The following is a 7512-nucleotide window of genomic DNA, read 5'->3' on the forward strand; positions in this document are numbered from 1 at the left end:
TTGTTTAACTTTGTTATAAAGAGCAAATATAAAAGTATATTTGAGAAAAAATAAAGACATTTTAGGAAATAAATAATATATGTCACAATTTAAAAAACACCAATAGGGCAAAGGGAAACATGTGATAGCTGCCCCCCCCCCTTTTTTTTTTCCCTGAAACAGACACTTGTTTATTTCCCTAGAAGGAGGCAGAATATGGTCTTTGTGGAGTTTTTGTCCCAGCGTGATGCCTTGGACAGGAAGCTCTCACTTCCAGAAGAGCACATTCCAGAAAAGCAGCCAGTAAGGGTAGAGGCCCACGGACAGCAGTGGGAAGAGCAGGGCACCGTAGGTATGGTGCTGCAGCACACCCTGGGCCAGTGCTGCCAGGAAGAGCTGTCAGCTCGCAGCCAGTGACAGTGGCACCTCCTGCAGCTCCTGCCACAGGAATAGGCTGCCAAGAAGCATGGCTGTCTGGGCTAATCAGCACTAGAAGGGCAGCATAGAGGGTTCGCAGCCCATGAGGCTCAGCTAGGGCAGCAGCACCTCCCATAGTGGTGTCCAGCAGGAAGCCCAGTAAGAAGTTGGTGAGGGCGATGCAGGCCAGCTGCAGTGTTAGGTAGATCAGAGCTACTAGCTTCAGCACCACCCAGCGCGGTCTGGGGCCTGTGTGCTTACCACCTGATGGGTGTTGTGGGGCTGGGTCAGGCCAGCTGCGTAAATCGCCAGCAGTGTCAGCACTACAACCTCAGCCTCTGCCACTGGGAAGTGCTGGGTGGCCACATGTTGGCCCAGCACTGGCAGGACATCGAAAGCCAGTCCCATGGCCTGTGAGATCATCAGAGGTGCCACAACCGAGGCCAGCCCCACACCCTGTGCTGGGGAAAGGGGGACACTGGGGCCAGAGCCAGCCCCCCTCCCCAGGGCTTCTCAAGGCCCACTCTGGCCTCATGCAGCTGCATCCATAGTTCCAGAGCCTTGAGACCAAGGATCAGGAGCAAGAAGCTGGCGGCAGGCACTTAGGGGCGGACCGAAACTAACCGGGAGAGGGTGGTGAGCAGGTAGAGGAAGAAGGACTGGTGCAGGCGCTGCAGGAGGTGGTTGAGCTTGCAGAGCATGCCCTCCAAAGCTCTGCCCACTACCACCAGGTCATACTTGTACTGGCGGAAGCCACTGATGCTATGCAGGGTTACGGCCTCCACACAGTAGCACCGGAAGAGGCCATGGGAGCCGTGGGGGCGGCCTGAGGTCTGCCCCAGAACCATGAGCCGCAGTATCTGCAGGCATTGCAGTGGTCCGTCCAATGACAACGTATAGTCCTGGGGCTGTAGCTTGCCCTGAAGCGTGCACTGCAGGTCCCCTTTCTCGCAGAAGGTCTGGAAGAGATTGAGCAGGTCTAGATTGGGCAGCTGCCTGTTGAGCCCCTCCACAGACACATGCAGGCTGGTGACCACATCACTGCTCAGCTCCAGGGTCACCGTGGCCTGAATGGCCCCCGCTCAGCCCTGCAGGGGGGGACAGCTGCATACCTGTGACATTTACATCATGGTAGGCTTCAAGCCAAGCCTCAGTGCCCAGGTCATGTTCTGTTACCAGGAACATGGTATCTTTGGCTTAGTAAATCTGCTCCCGGAAGTGGGCAGCCAGTGCCAGCAGCAGCCCCACAGCCTGACTGTTGGTAGAGTCAGAGCCACAGGGCACGGTGAGCACAAGTGACTCGGTGCTGACAGCACGCGGGCCCATAGGATGCCATACACTTTGGTGCCTGACACCATATAGTGCTCATGTGTCTCATCTGGGAAGGGCAGCTCCGGGAGAAACCGCGTGTAGACATCCAGCCCTACTGACTGCATTGTCCGTTCCAGCCAGGCCACTGGCAGAGCCCCCAACTTCCTGCGGTGGGCAGCGAAGTCCCAGGCAAAAGCCCGGGCACGATCTCCACCCGCGAACTGCCCTCCACCATGGCAGAGCCCACGGTGTTCTCCGACATGTAAGCGCGCTGGGTCCGCGGCGGGAAAGCCAGAGCCAAGAGCCAGGTGATGGCCGCCAGGTAGGTCAGCACGCACGATGGCGCGTTTTGGCACAGCTCGAGGTGGGCGAGCACGCGTTGGCACACCGGGTCAGATAGGAGGCCCACGGCGGGCAGGGCGGCAAGGCTACGGACACTCTCCTGCCACCAACTATTGCCGCGGTGCCCGCAGGCTGCTCCTGTCAGACCCCGGGACCCGCTCTCGCCTGCACTTCTGGTCCCAGCGACTGTACTTTTATAAATCAAATAAATTTGTGTTTGTTTTGTTTTGAAACAGTGTCCTGCTCTGTCACGCAGGCTTAAGTGCGGTGGTGCAATCTTCACCTCCCTGGTTCAAGCGATTCTCCTGCCTCAGCCTCCCCAGGAGCTGGGCTTATGGTGCTTGCCATCACACCCAGCTAATTTTTTGTATTTTTGTATTTTTTCTTTTTTTTAATTTAAAGATGGGGTTTCACCATGTTGGTCAGGCTGGTCTTGAACTCCCGACCTCAGGTGATCCACCCGCCTTGGCCTCCAAAGTGCTTGGATTACAGGCATGAGCCTCCACGCTTTGCCCAATTTTTTGTATTTTTAGTAGAGATGGAGTTTCACCATGTTACCCAGGTTGGTCTCGAACTCCTGACCTCAAGTGATCCGCCTGCTGTGGCCTCCCAAAGTGCTGAGATTACAGGTGGGAGCCTCTGCGTCAGGCCCAAATATAACTTTTTAAATGTTTCATTTATTTAAAATTATAGTTTTTTTCCATGCTGTTAAAAACAGCTTTATCGAAGTGTACTTGTCATAAGATAATCATCGTACACTTAATGTGTTCAATTTGATGAGTTCTGGGGCTGGGTGTGGTGGCTTACACCTTAATCCTGGTACTTTGGGAGGCCAAGGTGGGCGGATGGCTTGAGCTCAGGAATTTGAGACCAGCCTGGGATACGTGGCAAAACCTCATCTCTACCAAAAATGCAAGAAATTAGCCAGATATGGTGGCACACACCTGTAGTCCCAGCTACCTGAGGGGCTGAGATCGGAGGATGGCTTGACTCTAGGAGGTCAAGGCTGCAGTGAGCTGAGCTCACACCACTGCATTCTAGCCTGAGAGACAAAGTGAAATCCTGTCTCAAAAAAAAAAAAAAAAAGATGAGTTCTGACATTTGCTTAAACCTGTAAAACTATCACCAAAATCAATGTAATAAAAATGTTAATAGCTTCCAGAAGTTTCTTTATGCCCCTTTAGAATTCCTTTCTCTCTCCCCTTATTAAATTCTTCAGGAGCCACTGATTTGTTTTCTTTCGCCATAGATTATTTTATATTTTCTAGAATTTTATATAAATGGGATCATCTTTTTCTGTCTGGTTTCTTTTATCCAATGTAATTGTTTTGGAGTTTATCCATGTTGTATGTTTCAATAGTTTGTTCCTTTTTATTGCTGAGTAATATTCCATTGTATGGATATCCAATTTGCTTATCCATTTCCCTCTTCATGGAGATTTGGGTTGTTTCCAGTTTTTCATTATCACAAATAGAGCTGTTGTGAACATTTGCATACAAGTCTTTTTTTTTTTTTTTGAGACAGAGTTTGGCTCTGTCACCCTGGCTGGAATGCAATGGCTTAATCTCGACTCACTGCTTCCTCTGCCCCTCCCAGGTTCAAGCAATTCTCCTGCCTCAGCCTCCCAACTAGCTGGGATTATAGGCGCCTGCCACCACGCCTGGCTACTTGTATGTATTTTTAGTAGACACGGGTTTTGCCATGCTGGCCAGGCTGGTCTTGAACTCCTGGCCTCTGGTGATCCCCCTGCCTCGGCCTCCCAAAGTGCTGGGATTACAGGTGTGAGCCACCGCTCTTGGCCTTCTCTTGGGTATATGCTTAGAGAGAAGAATGTGTGAATTGTATAGTAGGTATATGTTTGACTTTAAATAAACTTCCAGAGTGTTTTTAAAGGGGGCCTGACATTTTGTACTTTAACCAGCAATGTGTTTGAAAGTGCCCATCGAAGTCCGGGCCTGGTGGCTCATGCCTATAATCCCAGCACTTTGGGAGGCCGACACAGGTGGATCACTTGAGGTCAGGAGTTCAAGACCAGACTGGCCAACGTGGTGAAACCCCGTCTCTACAAAATTACAAAAACAATTAGCCAGGAATGGTGGCATGTGTCTGTAATCCCAGCTGATTAAGAGGCAGAGGGAGGAGAATCGATTGAACCTGGGAGGCGGGAGTTACAGTGAGCCAAGATCACACCACTACACTCCAGCCTGGGAGACGCAGCAAGACTCCAGTATGGTCAGTCTTTTTAATTGTAGCCTTTCTAAGGATTGTGTGATGATATCTCATTGCGGTTAAATTTGTACTTCCTTAATTATTATTATTATTTTTAAATTTCATTTTAAGTTCCAGGATACATGTGAGGACGTACAGGTTTGGTACCTGGGTAAACGTGTGCCACGGCGGTTTGCTGCACTTATTGGCCCATACCTAGGTGTTAAGCCCCACACGCATTAGCTGTTTTTCCTGATGCTCTCCCTCCCCTCACCCCCTCGGCAGGCCCCAGTGTGTGTTGTTTCCCTCCCTGTGCCCATATATTCTCATTGTTCAGCTCCCACTTATAAGTGAGAGCATGCGGTGTTTGGTTTACTGTTCCTGTGTTAATTTGCTGAGGATAATTGCTGCATAGTATTCCATGGTGTATACGTACCACATTTTCTTTATCCAGTCTATCATTGATGAGCATTTGGGTTGATTCCATGTTCCTTAATTATTAATAATGAGGAGGCCGGGCATGTCTGTAATTCCAGCAATTTGGGAAGCTGAGGTGGGCGGATCACATGAGGTCAGAGGTTCTAGACCACCATGGCCAACATGGTGAAACCTATCTGTACTAAAAAAATACAAAAAATTAGCTGGGGGTGGTGGCGTGTGCCTGTAGTCCCAGTTACTTGGGAAGCTGAGGTCTGAGAATCACTTGAACCTGAGAGCCAGAGGTTGCAGTGAGATGAGATCATGCTAGAGAGTAAGATTCTGTCTAAAAAAAAAAATGATGAGCATCTTTTTTTGTGCTTGTCATCCATATACCTTTTTTGGTAAAAAATCTGTTCAAATATTTTGCTTGCTTTATAATTGTTTTCATTTTTAAAATTTTTATATTTTTAGTCAAATTCTAAAAGAGCTGTAACACTGTCTGTTTTCTTATTATTGAGTTGTAAGCGTCCTTTGAGATAAGGTGGCCGGGGCCTGTCCTGGTGGAAAACAGATGCAGATTTGGAGCTTAGAGGAAAGATCAACATTAGAGATACGTATTAATGAGGCATCTATTGTTTTGAATAGCGAAAAAAAGACAAAATAGAAAAAAAGAAGGCATCTCTATACAGGTGCATGCTTAACAGGGAATAGTAGCTAAGATGTCAAGTGGAAATGTACACAGAGAGAGATCTACAGCTGGACCTCAGGGAGGCTCTCATTTTGGGGATTGAGGGAGAATCGGGAGGTGCCTGTGGAGGAGGTTGAAAAGAAATGCTGGGGGGGAAAACGGCGTCACTGCGCTGGGACCCTGCCAGTTCCTGCTTGGCCGTCAAAGCTTTGCACCTTCAGCACATAGGATAGTGACAGGCACATAGTTGGTGCTCAAATAACTTTTATTGAATGACCAAATGAGTTGAATCCAAGAAAGATTTTCTAGGAGGAACCTGAAGGTCAACAGTCTCCAATGTGGAAGCAAGGCTGGAATGATGAGGGAAAATTTCATTGAGAAGGGGAATTTGGATTTGGGGACTAGGAAATCGTTAGTGAATTTATAACATGCAGATTGCAAACTCCTCACTACACACTTAGGCCACAAGAACTTGTGAAATGCAGACAACACATCCTAAGTCCTTGGATTAGCATAAAGATTCAGCGATATAACCAAACTGTGTTAAATACTTGGCTCACCCCCTGGCACAGAGTAAAATGCTCATTCATTTATTCATTCAACTAATATTTACTGTTTACTCTGGGCCCAGGTATGGTTTTAATATCTGCCAATAGAACAGTGCACCAGACAGAGTTTGTGCTTTTATGAATCTTATATTCAATATAAGAGGTGGGAAGAGGTAATAACAAACACAAATGTGTGATGGTGACAAATGCCATGCAGAAATGAGAGGGTGGAAATCTGATGGTGACGACATGGACACTTTAGGTAGCTGCACAAAAGAAGAGCTGATATTGACTGTTATTGTTGTAATTATAAGTTATCCCTCTTTTCTCTTCAATTGCTCACTGCTTTACACACCGTGTCATCACGTCACATCACATTTTCCCGCTCAAAACACTTCCATGTGTTGTACTGGACCGAGCGTAGAAAGTTAGCACCAAGACAAAAGTATGTCAGATTGCAGGGTCATTTATTATGCCGGCAACCACAGAGGACTCACGTCTCTCCAACCTATGGCTCCGAGCTCAGGGGGACTGGGGGTTTTAAGCTGAAAAACCACATCCTGGATTTAGGACCAAGAGAGTGAGGGGATGCAGGGCAAGAAACTTTTCAGCACTTTCTGATGAGCAAAGGCAAGCACTTCTGGCAGTTACTGATAAGTAAAGGCAAGCAACTTTACAGAAGCCGAGGTCAGCAGTTATTGCTAGGAGAATGGGGCAGTCGTTTCAACTTATTTTTGGAAAATAGCTTTGTCTTGTACAAAATGGCATTTCTCAAGTTCTAACTCTAAGCCAGCCATATCACACATGCCTTCCTGAGCAACTTTGCAAGTTATCTCCACTCAGCCAGCAGAAAAATATGGCTCCTCCTTTCAAAGCTGGCTCACAGTTCCACGTGGTGCTGCAGAAAAGGCATCCTTGCCCGAGGCAAAGGCATTTACACCTTCCAGGGAGACACTTGATTAAAGGAGGCAGACATAGTAGAGGGGGTGGGTAGGAAGCTAACTGGAACTTCATCTATTAGAAGAGGAAAGCCCTTTGAAAAGTGAATTAACCATATTAATAGCTGTGTCAGGTAAGTAGCTGGCGAAAGCTTGCTAATAATGAGGCCAGGGTTGAATTCCCATATGGACCAGAGAATTTCATGTGGAGAAACTACACTATTCACTCACTGGCACTGAAACTTAAGCTAACACATAATCTTGCTGAACTTCAATTCTCCAGTCTAAAATAGAGACATGCATCCCATCTGCTTGCCTCATAGGATTATTATGAGGAACAAATGAGAATGGATAATACAGTGCTTTTTAAAGTCATAGATTTTAAATATGATCTATTATTATTGCAGATTACATGATATTTCAGTGGCCATAAGTACCCTCTTCCCCTACTTCTGCAGTGTATCAGCTGGCTGTCTCTCTTAGTGGAGATTCGACTGCACTGTGAATGGTGCTTAAAAATCAATTGGTAGCCTTTCAATAGGCTTATTATATTGAACGTGCTCAGGAGGATTTCTCTCTCTTTCCTTCCTCCCTCCCTCCTTCCTTCCCTCCCTCCCTCCCTCCTTTCTTTTGTTTCTCTCTCTCTCTTTTTTTTTTTTTT

The 7512-nt window shown here is 47.3% G+C and overlaps 1 pseudogene; it reads right to left on the reverse strand.

The window, feature by feature from the left end:
* Positions 1-246: 246 nt before the first annotated feature.
* Positions 247-7512, reverse strand: part of LOC108285136 — an 83664-nt pseudogene continuing 76398 nt past the window's right edge.

Source organism: Cebus imitator, unplaced genomic scaffold (assembly GCF_001604975.1).
Source record: "Cebus imitator isolate Cc_AM_T3 unplaced genomic scaffold, Cebus_imitator-1.0 Scaffold291, whole genome shotgun sequence".
Classification (NCBI taxonomy): domain Eukaryota; kingdom Metazoa; phylum Chordata; class Mammalia; order Primates; family Cebidae; genus Cebus; species Cebus imitator.